This window comes from Apium graveolens, chromosome 11, assembly GCF_009905375.1.
Source record: "Apium graveolens cultivar Ventura chromosome 11, ASM990537v1, whole genome shotgun sequence".
NCBI lineage: Eukaryota > Viridiplantae > Streptophyta > Magnoliopsida > Apiales > Apiaceae > Apium > Apium graveolens.
Window position 1 is genome coordinate 28053661 of NC_133657.1, and position 22121 is coordinate 28075781.

At 37.5% G+C, this 22121-nt stretch overlaps 1 non-coding gene across 1 annotated transcript; it reads right to left on the reverse strand.

Moving 5' to 3' along the window:
- Positions 1-18540: 18540 nt before the first annotated feature.
- On the reverse strand, positions 18541-18647 carry LOC141698719 (small nucleolar RNA R71). The gene has a single exon (XR_012565223.1). It is a non-coding gene; the product is annotated as a small nucleolar RNA R71 (small nucleolar RNA).
- Between the last annotated feature and the right edge of the window lie 3474 nt (positions 18648-22121).

Genomic DNA, 22121 nt, shown 5'->3' on the forward strand with positions numbered 1-22121 from the left:
CAGAGTATTATTAATTAGTGCACAACATTCGGTCATTATTTATATTTTACCCAATTTCACTAATATTATTTTGAGTCGTTAATTATTTTGCGGAAATTTGAATAAATATGGAATTAATAATTATTTGGTTATTTTCTCAAAGAGAGTTTCATTCCATACTATATTTACAAATCAATAGCTTCATATATATTTTATACTCGTAATGTTCGATTATTTTCTCTTAAGTTAAACTTTGGAGATTTGATTACATAAGTATTTGATTTAGAAATCTTATATTTCTGATAAAAAAATTTGAGAAAATTATTTAGAACTCCTAAGATGGGTGTTTTAGATATTATTTAATTATTTTATACTAAATTATTTTGATAATAAAAATTCAATTTCTTTTTATTTATTTTCTTTTTAATTCAAAAATAATTTAATAAAAATAAAAATATTACTTAAAATATAAGGTGAATGTTATGAGCTTAACTAAATCCCTTACAAGAATATTTGAGTGATGTATTTTATTTTATTTTAGCTCTATGTTGTTTCTATTTTATTTATTTCATAAAAAGAGTAATAAGAGAATTTTTATTTAAAGAATTAAATAGGAATAATCTAGAAATCTCTAGAGACTGCTATAGTTGGGAGTTTAGTTACGACTAACTAAGGTTAATTGACTCTATAAATATAACCCTTAGACACCCAATTCTAAGTAAAGCACATTCTAATACTTTCATTTTAATTAGAGAGAAAATATTAGAGACAATAATTACAGAAGAAGTAATCAAGAAGAGGAGATTGGATCAAAGAGATTTGGTGAAGATTAGCACAAGGATCAAGTTAATTTTGGGTGAAAAATCTATAAAGAGGTTAAGTGTAATGTTAGGGATTAATTTAGAGAGAGTGATCATTCCAATTAAGGAAATGATCTTGATCTTTCTTTTAATTAGAAATTTTAATTCCCTAGATTATGTGTAAATTGATGATGTTGAATTTGTGTGAATTATTCTTTATATTATAAGTAAATCGTTATGTTTGCGATTCGTTGATTAGATCAAACCGAATGATTATTATATGAATGATGGTTATATTAACCAAAATAGTGATAATAAAATTCTGTTGGGCTTTTAATTGGATCATGGGCCTTAAATTTGGGTTGACCCATTACCAAAAAGAAAAAATAGGGTCTATACAAAATTTAGGGATTTTTGGTTTTATTATTGAAGTTAGATAAATGATGGAGGGTTTTTGATGTAGGAGGTGTAATGAGTACATTATGGGGGAGGGATTGTTAATTTTGGATTGGGGTAGACAAAACCACCACAACAGCGGTGGTGGTTCAGGCGATGGTGGCGGTTTTTGTCGGAAAACTGAGAAGGAAGGAGTGTGTGCGGGTGTGTATTATGTTGGTGTGTGCGTGTGTTCGTGTGTCTTTGTGTGTGTGTGTTCGTGTGTGTGGTGTATATTTTTGGTGGCCGGAAACGGCGAAGCCAGCTGTGATGGTGGTGGTGTTGAGGTCGACCATGAGAGAGAGAGAGAGACGAGAACGAGAGAGAGATGAGAGTTTCGAAGAGAGGGAGAGTGAACCGATCGGAGTTTGATTAGAAAATTTGTTCGAGAACGAGTTTGGAAAATCTAATTGGGCAGAAGCATAGATTGGGACATGGGTAACAAAAAGACGGGAAGAAAATTAATTTTGGAGGTGGCCGGAATTTGGCTGGACCACTGTCGGCCTGTGACCGTCACCGACGACCTTCATGGTTGCTGGTGAGGGTTGCAGGGTGAGAAAGAAGGAAGGGGAAAGGCATTTCAGTCTTTTAATAATTAATAAGTTGTTTTATTGAATTAATAAAAAGAGGAAATTGATAAATAAATAAGAAATATAAATAAGATTGTTTATAAATAGAAAATGGCAGAGATGAGTAATTTTAGAATAATTTGGGATATTGTCCTCTTATAAGCGTAATTGGGGTCCAGCGTGACATTAAAATGTTTAATCGAATTATCCTCAAACCTGAATAAAATTTCCCGAGAGGTAATAAAATTGATTGGAGTTAGTTAAAACGAATGCGTGGAAAATAAACGAATGAGTGATTAAAATAGTATTTTAGACATTTAATGCAAAAATTTGTCGATAATTGTTATTTCATAATTTAGGATATTTTCTTTACCAAAAAGGGTAAATAATATTTAATTAGGTTTAATTTGGAACGAGCATACCATTAAAAAATCAACCGATTCGTATTTGATGCTAGCTAATTCTTTTGTTATTAAATGAATTTGACTCGAGATGAGTTACTAAATGAAACATTCGATAACTTAGACGTTTCGAGGATCAATAAATATAAAAGAATTAATTAAGGTTTGTGAGAAGATATATTTTTTTGAAATACTTATACTAAAATATTTTGGTGTAATTTAATATTTTAGAAAATATTCGAAGTGGGATTATATAACCCGGAAAGGTGAATTTTGCTGCTTGTGCGCTAATTATTGGAGACAAGGAAAGTTTTCTCTGCTTCCTCCCTATTTTTGGCATATAAATGTATTTGCTTATTGACGGTGAATATTACAGAATTAATTTTTTGGAGACCTCATTGGTGATTACTTTGCTTCGATAAAATTTTCTAATTAACACCCCTTGCTAAATCCCCTAAATAATAACTATTATTTATGTTCTTGACTGCTCCTTTCATTCAGGACAGTTATTTTATTTCCTATCAGACGATTACAAATTTCTATGATCATCTAAATTATCCCTAAACTTATATTGATTCATCAATCGGATCGATTACTTAATTCCTTTAAGAATTGAATTTATCTTTTATCAATTCACTGAATCCTTCCAAAATTTATGATTGTTAAATTGATTATTTATTCTTTCTTTCTATTATTACATAATTACTTTTGAATCCATTTATATTCAGAACCATTCGATATCTTCGTTGACATGGTTATTCTCATTATTCGAGATAATCTCGGTGCTTGGAACTTATCGATATATCGTTTATATCGATGTTTTAGAAATATATGTACTAAATATGAGACCGGTTTATTGTTCAAACCAGAATATATGATATGACTTTGAAATATTATGATATGATGTGAAATGTGAATTGAATCGAGATGTGTTCATCTATACTGGTCAACATGGTATTTAAACCACTGTATTTATTGTGACATTCCAATATGTGAACATATTTTTCGGCTCGAGTGTAGCCGAGGGTTAAGATGTTAACCCTACTTTTATGCTAGAAAGTGTGTGTTAGGTATTCTTACGACGATTCGTGATCGGGTGAGCGTAAGATTCGCAGGAGAATAGTACACTGTGATAGTTGATCGCATCATTGATGTGCCAGAGATGGAATATGACCAGTTAAATCCAGAATCAAGTGGCATTGTGTCAGATAAGAGCTTCTTTACTACATTTGTGATGTGTTGATAATTAATTCTTATCACATTTAACCAGTTTGTTGCTCTTGGCACCTATTATCATTATTTTACTATGATAGTCAATCATACTTGTTGAGCACTCGATTGCTCACTCATGTTATTTTTGTATTCTCCAAAATAGTGAAAAATGAGGTTGACAGACCATCTGATCAGGCAAGGCGGAGAAAAGGAAGGAACATGCTCGCGGTGATAGCGTCTAGTGAATTTCCATAATGTATAATAAAGTAAAACTACTATCCAGACTTGTAGTAGGTTTATATTGCATATGTAATAAAGGGGTTTGTGCGAGAGATTCGGTCCTGAGATCTGTGGAATGGTATCCATAGTGAATAATATATTTGGCTATGGTTTAAAATAATGCAGGTGTGTGAAGCTTGATATCATGGCGACCTAAATCTACGAAAGGGTGAATTTGGGGGGGTCACAGAGTTGGTATTAGAGCTATAGTTATATTTACTAGGAACTCAATCCTAGGAATATAATCGTATACGAGAGAGTATAGTTAAGAGTATTTTATAACTACTAGAGTATATACTACTCGACGATAAGATAGGGATCAGCGAGAAAATGACCCCTTTGACTTAGAAGTTTCTATCAAAGAATACTATATTGAAGGTACCTTATTATTTTATTCTTATGATACAGATGTCAGACTACAAAGCAACTCGAGATAGATCCCCTACTCCTTTTCCGGGAGAGAGCATCAATTCCATTTCAGATACTGATCCTTCTGAGGTATGTATAGTTTTATCTAGCGATAGAGAGGACTTGTCTGTCTGGGAGATTCCAGCACCACCTAGAGCTCCACCTATTAATATTGATTTGACAGATTCCCCACTCCGTGATGAGGCTTTTGGTTCTCCTGTTGATGTAGAGGATCCAGTGATCTAGCCTGCTGATGTCACCCCTACTTTCACTAGTCTGCCTGACTTGACTCTGATTCATTCACCGATGATTCCAGCTAAAGAAGAGATACATGTTGCTATGAATCCTCGTGAGGAGGATCATTTGGCTACTGACTTAGAAACTCATTTCCACCCAGAGCTACCATAGATCACACCTTTGAGTGTAGGTACACCAGTCATGTATGCCGCTGATTTATACCATTTTAAGACCATGGTGACTGCTGATCTTGAGCATGTTTTCACGCAGACTATGGCACCTAAAGGACTCCCTGTTCTTCTGAGCCCCTAGATATGGATGTGGATCCACCTTCTCCAGTGTTAGCACCACTTCCTTCTGTTATGCCATTGTGTGTTATCGTACCCCCTGTTCCTACCATTCATGTTGCCCCTGCCATTGCAGGCTTAAGGGGATTTACTGAGGGTTTTCCGTCGTTGATTGCTAGTATGAGAGGTTATCCAGTGGCTACTGTTCCTGCCTTTCTTTATGAAGAGCTTAGACAGATGTATGATGAGGTATATACTAGAGATCGGGAGGTGTTTGCTAACCAAGATGGCCTAACGAGACTGATTACTGAGAGACCATCTGTGCCTTCACCTGAGGCCGATTCTATTAGGAGGAGTTTTTCCTGAGAGTTTATGCATCAGACTGCTACCACTATTATCGCGGGTCTACAGACAGAGATTGTTGAGATGCCATCCACGAGTTCAGGAGTCGTGGATAGGACTACTATTTCCAGGATGATTGATCAGACACGAGATGAGTTTTCACAGCGGGTGGACGAGCTGTTCGGTCCACATTGATATGACCCAGTATATATGATTTTTGCTTTTGAGGATTGACATATATTATCACCTGTGTAATCCTACCTCTTTTGTTGACCCAGTACATATTTAGATGATGCCGACTCGAGTACTGTAGAATCGATGACTTTGAGATGATGATGGGATTGCACCCTTTTTGCTTTGCTGCAGTTCCGAGTTTCTGGATATATATATTGACTTTTGACTTCTAGATCATTTATATAGTAGGGACTTATCATTATGCTTTTCACGATCTTTATGTTGCTGATATTTGGACTTATGTGTCAAACTTGATATTATGTATTGTTGTATCGAACTCATGATGATTATGGGATATATATATGGTGATGCTACACTTCCTTGAGATATTATTGTTTACCCTTTCGCCTGACATTATTACTGTTGCATTTTATTTGAGCATATCTTAGTGACCTTGTCAAATTAAAGAACGATCAAAATGTTTTCTTTAAACCCCACTACATAAAATGTTTTCTGTAAAAAAATCACACATGTTTTTATATACAAAATATTTCCAAAAATAGACTTGAACAAAATTAAACCATTTTTTTTATAAACTCTTTTGAGAGAACCCAAAACTTGTTTTATATATACAAGGTTTTCTTAAAAATAAATATTACTTTAATAAGTGTTTTCACCTCAACTACACTTATCTTCGTTAAAATAAATGTTTTTGCTAAATCAATTCTACAAATAGAGTGATTTATTCATGTTTTTCAAACAATGTTCAACGCTCTTTCATTCAGAATTCTGTTATCAAACTCAAACCAAGTGTGTTTACGAAATAACGATGATTTCAACTTTCACCTCTTCTTAACCATTAGTTTTAAAAGAAGCATTATGAAACAAGTATTGTCAATACATTTTCTCAAAAGGACCTGAAAAGTTCAATAAGATTCATTAAGATATAATTGGTTTACACATTGCAACAGTATTGGAGTTTCATAACTGCTATTAAACCCTGTTGGTCCAATTTAATTAAACTTGATGTTTTCTTCTTATTGGTGAAAAGATGCCACCTAAGAAAGGAAGGGGAAGACTCCCAAAGAACCTAAGATTAACCTCTGAGGGGGAAGAGAGTGGAAACACTCAGCCTCAACGAGAAGAACAACAAGGTTAGAATCAAGATCAATGGCAGAATCAAAACCAGAATCCACCCCCAATTAATAATGACCCTACTACTCTTCTACTCACCTTCTCACAAAAACATACTCATAAGCCACTCCCTGATCCTATGAGGCCACGAGCAGAACAGACCCAGTCTAATGTAACTTTCAAATCTTTCAAATCCTTGAACCCTCCAGAGTTCAAAGGGACAACTAACCCCATAGAAGCTAGAATTTGTCCCACGGAAATTGAGAAGACCTTTGAAATTATAGGAGTTGAAGAAAACAAGAAAACTATCTTTGTTGCCTTAATGTTGAAAGGCGAAGCTAATTATTGGTGGGAAGCTAAGAGAGCCATTGAAGGAACCCAGGTAATTCCGTGGGAAAGATTCATGGCTTTGTTCCTTGATAAGTACTTTCCCAAGTATCTAGAACAATTAATAGAATTGAAGTTTTTAGAGATAAAGAAAGAAAACATGACTGTTGCGGAATACGAGAACAAGTTTTTGGAACTCTCCATATTCGTACCCTAGACACCAAAGAAAAGAGAGCTAGGCAATTTCAATTAGGCTTGCGACCATGGATTCAGAATCGAGTAGCAGTACTTGAGATTTCTAGTTACGCGATCTTGTGCATAAAGCTTCAATTGTAGAAAATGGGAATGATCTGTATCCCAATGACAAAGGAGGTATCAAGAAAAAATTTCTAAGTAATAATGGAAATTCTGGAAGGAAGTTTGATGGAAATAAGAAAAAGAAATCGTTTATGAAAAGAGAGGATCGAAGGATTGAGCGGAGGTCTGAAAGTAAAGATCACCGAGGTAAAAAGACAAGATTTCGAGCACCAAAAACAGCAAATTTACTTCAAGGAAGGCCTGCTCTTCCATATTGTAAAACTTGTGGATGGAGACATGGTGGATAGTGTCTCCAAGAGAATGTTACATGTTATGTATGTGGAAAGAAAGGGCATTATGCTAATAGCTGCAAGGAGAAGGCCATCATTTGTCACAACTGCGGGAGGAAAGGTCACTACGCTCTTGAATGCCGCCAATACCTAAAGAAAAGTGCGGTACTTAGAATAATGGCACCCCCGGCTCAGGGCAACAACAACTCAGGCAGCACCCACAATACCAACAACAAATCAACTACACGTACTTTCAACATGACTTTTAAGGATACTATCGTTGATAATGATGTAATCGCAAGTATGCTTTTAATAAATTTTGCGAATGCTTGTGTGTTAGAATAAGTTGGGATTATAATTATTGTTGTTAAATGAAGATATGATGGTAGAAATTGCGAACCAAGATGTTATATCTGTTAGTCAAGTATTCTCTAATTATACAATAGAGATTCAGGGAAAACCTTTCATTGCAGACCTTATTCCTTTTAAGTTAGGAGAATTTGATTGATACTAGGAATGCATTGGTTGACTCGATACGATGTCCAGATAAATTGTATTTTAAAAAGAGTTAGTTTGAAGGGACTCGATAATAAAAGTGTAATTCTGCATGGCCAGAAACAAACTCGTAAGTTTTTCACTATGTTGCAAGCTAAAAGAATATTACGCCAAAGAGGTCAGGCATATCTCACTCACGTCATGGATACAGAAAAGTCTGCCCCTAGGTTGGAAGAAATCTTAGTTGTAAATGAATTTGAGGATGTATTTCATGAAGATCTACCCGGACTACCCCTGGTAGAGAAATCGAATTCACGATAGATCTCGCTCCAGGAACGACACCAATTTCTAAAGCCCCGTATAGAATGGCCCCTGTAGAGATGAAAGAATTGGCTAATTAACTTCAAGAGTTATTGGACAAAGGAGAAATTCGACCAAGCGTGTCTCCGTGGGGAAAGATGGATCTATGAGGCTATGTATTTATTACTGAGAACTGTATAAGTTAACCATCAAGAATAAATACCCCTGTTAAGGATTGATGATATGTTCGATCAACTAAAAGGAGCCGCTAATTTTTTTAAAGATTGACTTGAGATCTGGCTATCACTAGTTGAAGATTAAACCGGAAGACGTGCCAAAAAACAGCGTTTATGACAAGGTATGAACATTATAATTTTCTAGTGGTGCCATTTGGATTGACAAACGCCCCTGATGCTTTCATGGACTTGATGAATCGAGTATTCAAGAAATATCTACATAAGTTCATGATAGTATTTATTGATGACATCCCGATTTACTCTAAGTCTCCCGAAAAACACGCAGAACACTTGAGATTGGCATTAGAAATTCTGAGGAAAGAAAAGTTGTATGCCAAATTCTCTAAATGTGAATTTTGGTTAGATAAAGTGCAATTCTTAGGACATATCATCATTAGTAAAGGAATTTTAGTGGACCCTGCAAAGGTTGAAGCTGTGGCGAATTGGGAGTGACCAAAGACACCAACTAAAGTTAAAAGTTTCCTTGGATTAGCTGGATATTATCGTAGAGTTGTACAAGTATTCTCAAAGATAGATATGCCATTGACTCGACTCACACAAAAGAATGAGAAATTTGAATAGACTCCAAAATATGAGGAATGTTTCCAAGAGTTAAAGAAAAGTTTGATTTCTGCCCCAGTGCTAAACTTACCGGATGACTCAGGAAATTTTCTGATTTATAGTGACGCATCTCTCAAAGGACTAGGATGTGTGTTAATACAAAATAGGAAAGTCATTTCTTATGCCTCAAGATAATTGAAGGAGTATAAAACAAGATATCCTACTCATGATTTGGAGTTAGCAGTGATAGTTTTTGCGCCTAAAATCTGGAGACACTGCTTATATGGAAAGAAATGCGAAATCTATACGCATCATAATAGCCTGAAATACATCTTTACCCAGAAAGAATTGAATATGAGGCAAGGGAGATGGTTGGAGTTGATCAAAGATTACGATTGTACCATAAATACCATTTTGGAAAGCGAATGTAGTTGCAGATGCTTTGAGAAGAAAAGAGAGGTTGAAGATGCTGGTAACATCCAAGTAACTGATCCGAGAAATTGAGAAAATGGAAATGAAGATAAAGATCCCTGTTCAAGTGAATGAAAGAAATTATGAGATTCGACTACAACCGCAAATAACAGAAAAGATTCGTAGATGTCAAGAAGTGATGAAGGAAACTAATGGAGCCGAGCTGAGATGAGAAGAAGTTCTAAGTTTAAAGGATAACCAAGGAATTAGGAGGTTTGCCTCAAGAATTTGGATTCCCAATATGGGAGAAATAAAGGATGAGATTATGAATAAAGCCTATAATTCTAGATACTCTATCCATCCTGGAAGCACAAAGATGTACCAAGACATAAAAAAATATTTCTGGTGGCCCAACCAAAAAAAAGAAATCGCTGAATGGGTAAGAAAGTGTTTAACGTGTCAAAAGATAAAAACCGGACATCAGAGACCAAGTGGTTTATTACAACCTTTAGAGATTCCCGAATGGAAATGGGAATATATCACTATGGATTTCATTGTCGGATTGCCAAGATCTAAGACCAACCATGATGCCTTTTGGGTTATAGTTGACCGATTAACCAAATCTGCACATTTTCTTCCAATTAATGAAAGATACACCATAGAAAAATTGGTCAATCTAAATTTGAAGGAAGTCGTGGTTAGACATGGAGTACCAGTTTCAATTGTGTCGGATAGAGATGCGAGATTCACATCAAGATTTTGGAAAAGTTTTCAGGAATGCTTAGGTACGAGACTAAATATGAGTACAACATATCATCCCTAAACAGATGGAGAAAGAGAAAGGACTATATAGACAATTGAAGATATGTTAAGAGCTTGTGTCTTTGATTTCAAAGGAAATTGGGATGATTATTTGGCGTTAGTGGAATTTGCTTACAACAACATTTTTCACTCAAGCATAGGGATGGCTTCATTTGATGCACTCTATGGTGGGAAATGCAGGTCACCAGTGTGTTGGGAAGAAGTAGGAGAGAGAAAGATTTATGGACCTGAACTGATTCAACAAACGACACAGTCCATTGAAATTATCAAGAAAAGGTTAATAGCCGCCCATGATCAACAAAGGAAATATGCTGATTCGGGATAAAAATATAAAGAGTTTGAGGTTGGAGATAAAGTATTGCTAAAAGTGTTAACTTGGAAATGAGTCATGAGATTTAGAAAGAAAGAAAAATTAAGTCCTAAATACATTGGTCCGTTTGAGATTTTGAACAAAGTAGGCACTGTATCTTCTAATTTAGCATTACCACCAGATCTTCAGTATATCCATGATATATTTCACGTATCTGTTCTAAAGGCTTACCATCTAAATAATCGTCATATACTTGCCTACGAGATAATAGAAGTTCAATCAGATTTGACATATGAAGAGCAACCAGTTCAAATTGCGGATAGAAAGATCCATAAGCTAAGATATAAGGAAATCAAATTGGTTAAGGTAATCTGGAAAAACCATTCGATAGAAGAAGCTACTTGGGACCTGGGGAAGATATGCGAATGAATTACCCCTCACTATTCTCTAACTGCACTGATTCTGAGGACGTAATCCTTTAAGGGGGGAGACTGTAACATCCGCCAAAATTTTAAATAAGTAATTATCCCTATCGCTGTAACGACTGGGAATTTCGTGACGTAATTAAGTAAATAAAGTATGATTTTGTGGTATAAATTATGTGATTAAGTGATGATTAATTGTATTTATTGTATATTAGTATCTGGGAGCGTAGATAGATGCGTTCCAATTTAAAGAGTCAGCTTAGGGGTTAAGCTGTATTGTCGGGCCGTCAGGTAGAACAGAACCCATCTTAAAAAGGGATTAAAGTGTTTAAATGTGAAATATGTGTGTCTATGTGTGAAATGGAATGTTTAAGTAAGTATTACTTTCTAGTGACGTGTCGGTTGGTAAAGGTAATTGTGAAGCGTAATTAAAACGCTGAGTGTCGGGCCGTAAGGCAGAACGTGACCCGGTACGCAAAAAGAGGAATAATAATAAAAAGGGAAATTTTATGATCAGATGTAAGTTATGATGTGTGAATATATGTGCTTGTTTGTCTGTATGCATGACAACATGATCTGTTGATTTTTAAAACACAAGGATTAAATGTTATATGTCGTATTTGTATCGCAATATGTGATCCAAAGTCTATATGGTTAAAGTATATGGGTTTTGGTATAAACGTGCTTGTATTTATAATTGAGTATATATATATATACTCTTAGAGTATTGCGATTAAGGGAAATGTTAAGCGTTCTGGGAACGTCAAGTGGGAATCTAATTAAGGTTTTGGTTTTTGATTGTAGATTCGGAGTGTAAGGGCATTCAGGCTAGGATAGGGAAAAGTATACTAGGTGGCAGTAGTTCAACCTTTGTGAAATAGGAAAGCGAATTCAGGCAAGTAACTCTACTTACTTGTGCAATTATTATAGAGAGGATATTGTTCATGCCATGTAGAGTATTGAACTTTTATAGTAATGTACCCCTGTTATTGATTCTTGAGATATCCTATTATTGTTCCTGTGAACTTATTATTGATAAGATTATTGTTCAAACCCTTTGGTAACCTTTTCTTATCCCGATTACTTGTCAATACCATGAACTGTTGTAAACCCTTTGAGAACCTTTACGAACCCCTTGTGTAATGATCCTTTACTTCTTTGTTTGCCTTATTCCCTAATGATTCTTGAAACGGTTTTGATTCCCCAACTTGAGTACCTTGTCATCATTTGATCAAGATCCCTAGAATTGAACTTTTCTTATCCTTGATTCATTTCCTTATCTCTGAATTCTTGAAATTGAACCTAAGAATGAGTTTCGACTTGAAAGAGTCTGAATGATTTCATATTCTTGGTAATGATAAAATGGATTTAGTAAACCTTTCTTTTTCCAACACAAGGTTTTCCAAAGGAATTCCTGATGGATTGGATTGAGACATCAGAGACTAGTAGGACTAGTCCAGTCGTATAAGAGGCTAGCGGGGCTAGTCCAGTTAAGGCTGAAATTATGCCATAGGTACCTTAAAGACCGGATGGAGGTCGGTACGGGCTGATCACCCGTATTATTATGAATTAAAAAGTTAAAGTAGTCGAATCAAGGGTTCCTTAATTATTGAATTTTATTCAGTGAATGATTATTTGAAAATGAAATGGTATATAATGTTTTGAAAAGAGTTGATTGTGTTATTGATTAGCTTACAGCTTATGAACCCTGATTTTGATTCTGTTATCAATCGTATAATTGATTCCCAATGATGAAAAGATTCTCATTTTCTATTCGAAAGATCATTTGTGATCCTGTTAATGATTTGTGATGAATGTCGGCTTTTACCCTATCTTGAGCCTTGTTCCTTGGAAGCCCAAAGCTTTTCTTCATAACCCTTTCATAGCCCAAAAGATAGAAATCTGCCACCTAGAAATGATAAAGTAGAATGCCCTGAGATCGATAATGGTATATTGTGGATTTTGTATCATAGAACTGTTTCATAGTACTTGCTGAGTTTTATACTCATATGTTTTGTTTTAATCTAACCATGGAAGTTAAGCAAGAAGATGGCCAGGCTTAGGCGCACTGCTCATAAGAGCATACCTGGTGGTCCCTACCATGTTGAGGGCTTCCGGTTGCCAGAGTAGGTAGTACAGGTTTTTGAGTGAGCAAGCGCTTAGCCGAAAAGTTGTTAAGATACAATGGGTTATCTGTCGGTTCCAAGTTGGGATCAACTATGTAAAGTTGGTTTTAATTTGGGTTGTAAACTATATTCTATGGTTGGTAGTTGTAATCTTGTCTCATACTTTATCCTGTTTGATCCTGTTAGTAGCTAATCGGGGTTTATGCATATTTAATTCATAGATTAAAGGTGTGTGGGTCCTCATTTCCTAACCCCGAGATTGAGGGCATCACATGTTGGTATCAGAGCGACATGATCTAGTCCCTGAGATAAGTTAGGAGTAAAAAAAGGGTATTTTGGGTGTATATCTATATCGCGAGAGAGTTCGACTCATATAGAGTTGAGTTAGACTATTAGGTATAGTCTAAGGAAAGTGTATATAAGCTAAAGTGGCAACTAGAGTTTGGGTGTGAGTTAGCTGGAAGCTTTATTTAACCCTAATGATGTTTCTTGGTTGCTGTTTTGTGTTTTTTCTCAGGATCCCAGTAGTGGTAGTGATTCCGATTCAGAGGTTAGTTTGACCGGTACCCTAGTGGACCCCATTCCATCCTCTTCAGAGGAGCCTGTGTATGTTAGTTCAGTTCCAGAGGAGGATCCATCTGAGAGTCGTGAGATCCCTATGCATATATCACCCTTGAGGTCAGAGTCAGAGACCCCATCCCCTGAGCCAAAGTCTGAGATGCCTAAAATTGTGCTCATCAGTGTTGGTGGCAAGTTAGCCCAGGATCGAGACTTTGTTTACTCCCATATTCCTGAGTTGGGAGCTTTGGTGGATAGGTTGATTCGAGACTTTAGGCAGAGGACTTCAGTAGTGATGAAAGAGTGGAGAACTAGGATTCAGTTGGTGGAGCAGGTTGCCCGGAGGAGATTGGATGAGGGACCATCAACTAGTGATGCTGATGTTAAGGCTCGAAGGCTGCATAAGATCATTCGCTGGATATTGGTTGTGTTGAGAGAGATTTTGGATGATTAGAGTTAGTATTGGTCAGGCGGGACTTTTGGTTGAGCCCATAGTTGTTGTTTTTCAGCGTCGGTAGGCTTTGGGATACTTGATCAGATGTCGGGATCCCTTTTTCATTTATTATATTGTATTCTAGAACTTTGTAGTAGTGCTTGTTAGATGTTAGGGGTAGATAGGGGGATGTTTTCTAGTTTTTCCTCTGTTTAACCCTGTTATTATACCTATTTCCAGAACTTGTCATAATCAGACTTTTATCAATGTACCTTTGACTTGTTGAATCAATCATATATCTCGTTTCCTATTGTGCACCCTGGAAAATCTTTATAAACTGTTTCGAATACCATGTTTTCATACCACCGTGTTTAAAATTTCGTAAAAATCATACCCTGTGCCATGAGAAAACAACACTAATATGAGAATTATATAGTAATAGGATTGCATGTGCAAAATTAGGTAAAACTTAAAACCCGCAAAAGAGATTTCATAATAAAATGTTTTTATATCTGCCATGCTATTGTATTGCTAAACAATTGCTCAATCAGGTTTGTAAGAAATGGCCAACTCACCAGATCACCAAGAAGAAGAAATCCAAACCCAAGACCCCGAAGTAAATCCAGAAACCACCATGATGAGCAGACTTGCTCAGCTTTTGCAACAACCCGTAGCCCCTAAAGTTGGAAACTTCAAAAATTTTCAAATGGTTCATCCCTCAGAGTTCTTAGATTTTCCAGACCCGAGAAAAGCTCAGTCGTGGTTAAGAGAAATGGAGAAAGCGTTTGAGTTAGCGGAAGTTAAGAATGAGAAGAAAGCTTAGTATGCGAGTTATTACCTTAAAGAAGAAGCAATTTTCTGGTGGGAATCTTCGAATGCGTTGCTGGAAGGAAATGACTTATCGTGGGTAAAGTTTACTGAAATGTTTCTGGAGAAATATTTGCCCAGTTATATGCAAGATCAGTTGGAGATGAAGTTTTTGGACCTTAGGCAAGAAGATATGTCGGTAGCAGAATATAAGGTGAAATTTTTGGAATTGTCTAGATTCGTACCTGAGTATGTGAATACGGAGGCAAAGAGGGCCAAAAGGTTCCAACATGGACTTAGGCCGGGGATTAGAAGTCAAGTGGCGTTGTTGGAGATCAAGAATTATGCCGCCTTGTTGCAGAAGGCAATGATAGTGGAAGGAGAGCATGAAGCTGTAAAAAGAGAAAATAAAGGTAGGAAAAGGAAGTCAGAGAGCTCGGAGCAAGAACAAGGAAGTTCAAAGTTTAGAGGAAAGTTTGGTAAGAATGGTGGAGGTCAGAACCAAAAGTTTCAGAAGTTTAAACCCGGTAATGGAACCCAGAAGAACCGTTTTCCAAAAGCAGGACAACCGGAAAGGATAATAGACCTCAGGTTCAAGAGTGCAAGGTTTGTGGGAAGAGACACCCGGGACGGTGTAACAAGTTGGATGTGACCTGTTTTAAGTGCAATCAGAAAGGGCATTACTCATCAGAGTGCCCGAATGGAGCAAAGAAGCCTGACTTAGCTTGTTTCAAATATGGAAAGGTGGGCCATATCTCCAGAAACTGCAAGGAGCCTGTTCAAAAGGCCAATGTTCATAGGATTACTGGACCGCCGCCTCTCCCAGCACCAACATCTCAACCCAGAGCTAGGACCTTTAATATGACAATGAAAGATACTGTACAAGATGTGGATGTGGTGGCAGGTATGCTCGTTGTAAACTCAGTAGAAGTAAAAGTATTGATGGATTCTGGAGCAACTAGATCTTTTATTTCTGAAAGTATACTTGATAGACTAAATTGTGTTGCGTACCCTCTGGAAACTAATTTAATTATAGAGGTAGCAAATCAAGAGAAAGTCATTGTTAATAAGGTTTGTCCCGATTGTGTTATGGTTATAGAAGGTCGACACTTTTCTACTGACTTAATTCCTTTTAAGTTAGGAGAATTCGAGGTTATATTAGGAATGGATTGGTTGTCAAACCATGAGGCGCGAATAGAGTGTAAAAGTAAGAAGGTGAAGTTAAGAACCAAGGATGGTGATGAAGTGATATTCAAAGGGAAAAGACAAGAGAAGAAATTTCTAATGGCTATTGAGATAAGGAAATTGTTACGTCAAAGATGCAAAGTTTATTTAGCTCATGTCAAGGACGTGGAGAAAGAATCCGTAAGGATTGAAGATATTCTTGTGGTAAGAGATTTTCCTGATGTATTTCCAGATGAATTAACTGGACTACCTCCAGATAGAGAGGTCGAGTTTATGATTGATTTGGCTCCTGGAACGGAACCAGTATCGAAGGCTCCCTATCGTATGGCGTCAGTCGAGATGAAGAAATTAGCAGGGCAGTTGCAAAAATATTGGACAAAGGAGTAATACGCCCGAGTGTATCCCCGTGGGGTACACCGGTGTTGTTTATAAAAAAGAAAGATGGAAGTATGAGGTTGTGCATTGATTATCATGAATTGAATAAGTTCACGATTAAGAACAAGTACCCTCTACCGCGAATCGATGACTTGTTTGATCAGCTAAAAAGAGCTTTGTGTTTCTCCAAGATTGATTTAAGATCTGGGTATCTGATAAGTGGCATTTTATACCACTTAGAACGTCTTATAATAGCTTGAATTGGTGTCTTGAAATCAAGTATTTTGTGTATTTGATGTGTTTTTCTAGTGTTTGTGCATTTCAGGGTATTAGTTGCATTTCGGGAGAGAATTCATCAATAATAAGCCTTGGCATGTGTTTAGCATTGCAAGTGGGAAGATAGGAGCAGATTACAGCGAAGAAACGGAGCAAATACAGAGTATTTTCCAGAAGGGGTCTGAGCGCCCGCTCAGCTCTGCTGAGCGGCCGCGCAGGAAACTGAGCGCCCGCTCAGGAATGCTGAGCGGCCGCGCAGGGTCGTAATTTCAGATTAAATATTTTAGACTCCTATTTTGGTTTGGCTTCCAACTTCTGAGTTATCTGGGTTTTATGGGACTGCTATATAAGTAGATTTGAAAGACGTTTTACAGAGGTTGGATCGTAGTATTAATCGAAGAGCGAAGGAGATAAGGAAGAAGACCGTTTTAGCACACCGCAACGAAGAGGAAGCATATTTTCTTGTGATTCTTTATTTTGTTGTAACGTTGGATGCTAGTTTTCTTTACTTTGAACCTATTTACTCTTGTGACGTAATCTGGTTTAATAGAAGTAGTTTTAGTTATTATTATTGTGTGTTATTATCATGTTTTCATATGAACCCATGATGACGATGAGTGCCATCATGGGCTAATCGTGATCATGGGGTCGTAACGGATTTACTATGGAGTTCTTTAGTTAGTTGTTTAATACCTTAGTGTATGATGATTGTATGATATCTAGTATTGGTTGTGCGTATTCGTCTTATGTGCGTCGTGAACATATAAGATAGGGTGTTAATCTCTTGTGAAGCGACGGTGGATCTTGAGATTTAGAACTTGCCATACTAGCATAGGTTCATGTAAGAGTATGCATGATTAGTGGGTAACTCTAACCGTTTTATTCGCCCTGTGTAATCAAAAGGAATAACTTGTGCTTAAATCGTTATGTTGTCAATTTCTGTAGACATATAGGGACTCAACATAATTGATGCTTATTCAACTTCTATCTTAATTGTGGATGTTTGGTAGAATGGTACTAGTACAATGAAAGTTGGCCTTTATCAGTTTCGTGTTATTCGATTAATATCATCACTGTTGCATGCTAAGGGTAATAACAATAATTATTGGAGGAAGTAGTAATGAAGTTGTGATCTCATGAGTGTTTTAATATTGTTAATTCAAGTGTTAATTAAGTGCTTAATTATAGTAGTCAATTGTAGTTAATAATTAGTTAATCAAATCTAAGTTTTATTGTCTTAACATTGAGAAGTAATCATCCATTGGTGATTCAGTTTAATTGAACATAATTAGTCTGAGTCTCTCTGGGAACGAACTAGAAAGTATTCTAAATTACTTGCGAACGCGTATACTTGCGTGTGTTATTAGCGCGTGTTTTTGCCCTAACAAGTTTTTTGCGCCGCTGTCGGGGACTCGGCGTATTTGTTTAGTTTATGTACTTACCATCATTGGTCATTAGGACTCAGTGATTAAGAAGTGTTACTTATTGTTTCCGGTTGTGTTTCAGGTACTTTAGCGAGCGTTTATGCAAACTCGTTCTCGTACTCGCAAGAGGACTTTAGATACAGCTGAGGAGACAGACGAAGTTCTTGATATTGCGGAGAAGATAGAATTTGAAGATTCGGATTCAGGAAGTGAGCAGAAAGAGCCAGTAACCATGGGTGATCGTTTAGTTCCGGCAGATCCAGCTCTTATGGACTTTTCTCGGCCCAAAATTGATGACATTCAGTCTAGCATCATGCACCCGACTATTGAGGCCAATAACTTTGAAATCAAGCCGGGCACTATTCAGATGGTGCAGAATTCTGTTTCTTTCGGAGGGGCTGCGACGAAAGACCCCAACATGCACATAAGGAATTTTGTCGAGATCTGCAGTACTTTCAAATATAATGGTGTGACTGATGAGGCTATCAAGCTGAGGCTTTTCCCATTCTCTCTGAGGGATAAAGCTGAGGACTGGTTACATTCTGAACCAGCAGGGTCTATCACAACTTGGCAAGATCTTGCGCAAAAGTTTCTGGTAAAGTTTTATCCAATGGCAAAGACTGCTGCTATGAGGAGTGCTCTTACTCAGTTTGCGCAGCAACCTACAGAATCTATGTGCGAAGCTTGGGAGCGCTACAAGGAGATATTGAGAAAGTGTCCACATCATGGAATGCCTAATTGGATGGTGATCACTGGTTTTTATAATGGTTTGGGGGCCCAATCTCGGCTCATGCTTGATGCAGCAGCTGGAGGCGCCTTGTGGGCCAAAAGCTATACTGAGGCTTATAATCTTATTGAGACTATGGCTGCAAATGAGCATCAAAACCCAACTCAAAGAATGATGCCTGGGAAGGTAGCAGGTATTCTGGAAGTCGATGCAGCTACAACTATTGCAGCGCAGCTCCAAGCGCTGTCTATGAAGGTCGATTCTCTAGCCACCTATGGAGTCAATAAGATAGCTATGGTCTGTGAGCTTTGTGCAGGTTTTCATGCTACGGATCAGTGTTTTCTTGTTAATGAATCTGTTCAGTATGTGAATAATTATCAGTGACAACAGCAGCCTGTGCCAACTACTTATCATCCTAACAACAGAAATCATCCAAATTTCAGCTGGAGTAATAATCAAAATGCTATTCAGCAACCATATCAGCAAGGCGTAAGTAAACAGATCCACCTGGATTCTAGCAACCACAACATTATGCTCAAATGCAATCATATCCTCAACAAGGAGGTGTAGCTCCACCTTCTAGTGCTGATTTTAAGGAACTTAAGTTGTTGTGTAAAAGTCAGGCGGTTTCTATCAAGACCTTGGAAAATCAAATCGGTCAAATTGCCAATGCAGTGCTCAATCGTCAACCTGGCACACTTCCCAGTGACACTGAAGTGCCAGGAAGGAAGGAAGCTAAAGAACAAGTCAAGGCTATTACCTTAAGGTCTGGAAAAGTTGCTGATGCTGAAAAAGCAAAAGAAGGAGAAGCTGAAGTTGGAGATGAAGAAGCTAAGGAAAAGGAAAAAGCGGCAGAACCAAGGAAGACTACTGTTGGACACACTCTGCCTGAGGGTAATACAGGGGAGAAACAGCTCTATCCTCCACCACCTTTTCCTAAGAGATTGCAACAACAAAAGCTGGATAAGTAGTTCGGTAAGTTTCTGGAGGTGTTCAAGAAACTTCACATTAATATACCTTTTGCTGAGGCTCTGGAGCAAATGCCTAGTTATGCAAAATTTATGAAGAGTATTCTTTCAAGGAAGGTGAAACTGGATGAACTTGAGACCATTGCTCTAACGGAAGAATGCAGTGCTGTGCTGCAGTAAAAGTTACCTCCAAAGCTTAAAAATCCAGGTAGCTTCACCATTCCTTGCACCATTGGCAAGTTGTCTTTTGACAAGTGCCTTTGTGATTTGGGAGCAAGCATCAATCTGATGCCATTGTCGATCCTTAAAAAGTTGAATTTACCTGATCCAAAGCCCACCTACATGTCTCTACAATTGGCTAATCGTTCTATTACTTACCCACGAGGCATAGTGGAGGATGTTCTAGTAAAGGTGGATAAGCTCTTCTTTCCTGCAGACTTTGTTATTCTGGATTTCGAGGAAGATAAGAAGATTCCCATAATCTTGGGAAGATCTTTCTTGGCTACAGGCCGTACCTTGATAGATGTGCAGAAATGTGAACTTACAATGCAGGTGCAGGATCAGGATGTGACATTCAATGTATTCAAGGCAATGAAATTCCCTACAGAAGATGAGGAGTGCTTAAAAGTGGATTTGATTGATTCTGCGGTTACTTCAGAACTTGATCATATGCTAATGTCTGATGCATTAGAGAAGGCCTTAGTGGGGGATTTTGACAGTGATGATGAGGATGGCAATGAGCAACTACAATATCTTAATGCTTCTCCCTGGAGGCGAAAGCTAGACATGCCATTTAAATCTCTTGGTACTTCTGACCTCAAAAATGCTGAAGGGAAGCTCAAACCATCTATTGAGGAAGCACCTACCTTGGAGCTTAAACCATTGCCTGAACACTTGAGGTATGCTTTTTTAGGTGATGCATCTACTTTACCTGTTATTATTGCATCTGACCTTTCAGGCAGTGAGGAGGACAAGCTATTAAGGATTTTGAGAGAATTCAAATCGGCTATCGGATGGACTATATCAGACATTAAAGGGATCAGCCCTTTATATTGCATGCACAAGATTCTGCTAGAAGAGGGTAGTAAGCCGACTGTTGAGCAACAGCGCAGACTTAATCCTATCATGAAAAAAGTGGTGAAGAAAGAAATTCTGAAGTGGCTGGATGCAGGAATCATTTATCCTACTTCTGATAGTTCTTGGGTGAGCCCCGTACAATATGTACCTAAGAAAGGAGGTATTACTGTGGTAGCAAATGAGAAGAACGAGCTCATCCCCACGAGAACAGTCACAAAATGGAGAGTATGCATGGACTACAGAAAGTTGAACAAGGCCACAAGGAAGGATCACTTCCCGCTTTCATTTATTGATCAGATGTTTGACAGGTTGGCCGGTCATGAGTATTATTGTCTTCTGAATGGCTATTCAGGATATAATCAGATTTGTATTGTATCATAGGATCAAGAAAAGACTACCTTCACTTGTCTATTTGGCACGTTTGCTTTTCACAGAGTTTCGTTTGGGTTATGTGGTGCGCCAGCCACTTTTCAGAGATGTATGATGGCTATATTCTCTGACATGATTGAAAATAATGTCGAGGTGTTCATGGACGACTTCTCCATCTTTGGACATTCGTATGATGAATGTTTGAATAATCTTTGTGCAGTACTCAAAAGGTGTGTGGAAACTAATTTGGTGCTCAATTGAGAAAAATGTCATTTTATGGTGTGTGAAGGCATTATTCTTGGGCATTAGGTCTCTAGCAAGGGTCTTGAGGTAGACAAAGCCAAGGTCGGAGTCATTGAAAATCTTCCACCACCTATTTCTATGAAAGGAATACGTAGTTTTCTTGGTCATGCGAGTTTTTATCGGCATTTCATCAAGGACTTTTCGAAGATATCTAAGCCGTTGTGCAACTTGCCTGAGAAAGATGTGCCTTTTAAATTTGATGATGACTGCTTAACGGCATTCGAGACTCTTAAGAAGAGTTTGATAACTGCACCAGTTATTATAGCACCTGATTGGACATAGCCTTTTGAGATGATGTGTGATGCTAGTGATTATGCAGTAGGTGCAGTTCTTGGGCAGCGCAAGAATAATCTCTTTCATGTGGTCTACTATGCTAGCAAGACCTTAAATGGGGCCCAAATGAACTACACCACTACTGAGAAGGAGCTCTTGGCTATAGTCTTTGGTTTCGAAAAATTTCTATCTTATTTGCTTGGGACAAAGGTGACAGTGTTCACTGATCATGCGGCCATTCGCTATTTGGTTTCCAAGAAGGATTCAAAGCCGAGACTCATTCGTTGGGTGCTCTTACTACAGGAATTTGATTTAGAGATCAAGGATCGAAAAGGTACTGAAAATCAAGTACCTGACCATCTCTCTAGATTGGAGAATCCCGAGTCTACTTCACATGATAATACATTGATCAACGAATCTTTTCCGGACGAGCAGTTATTCGCAGTTCAGGAGGAAGAGCCATGGTTCACAGATATTGTGAATTATCTT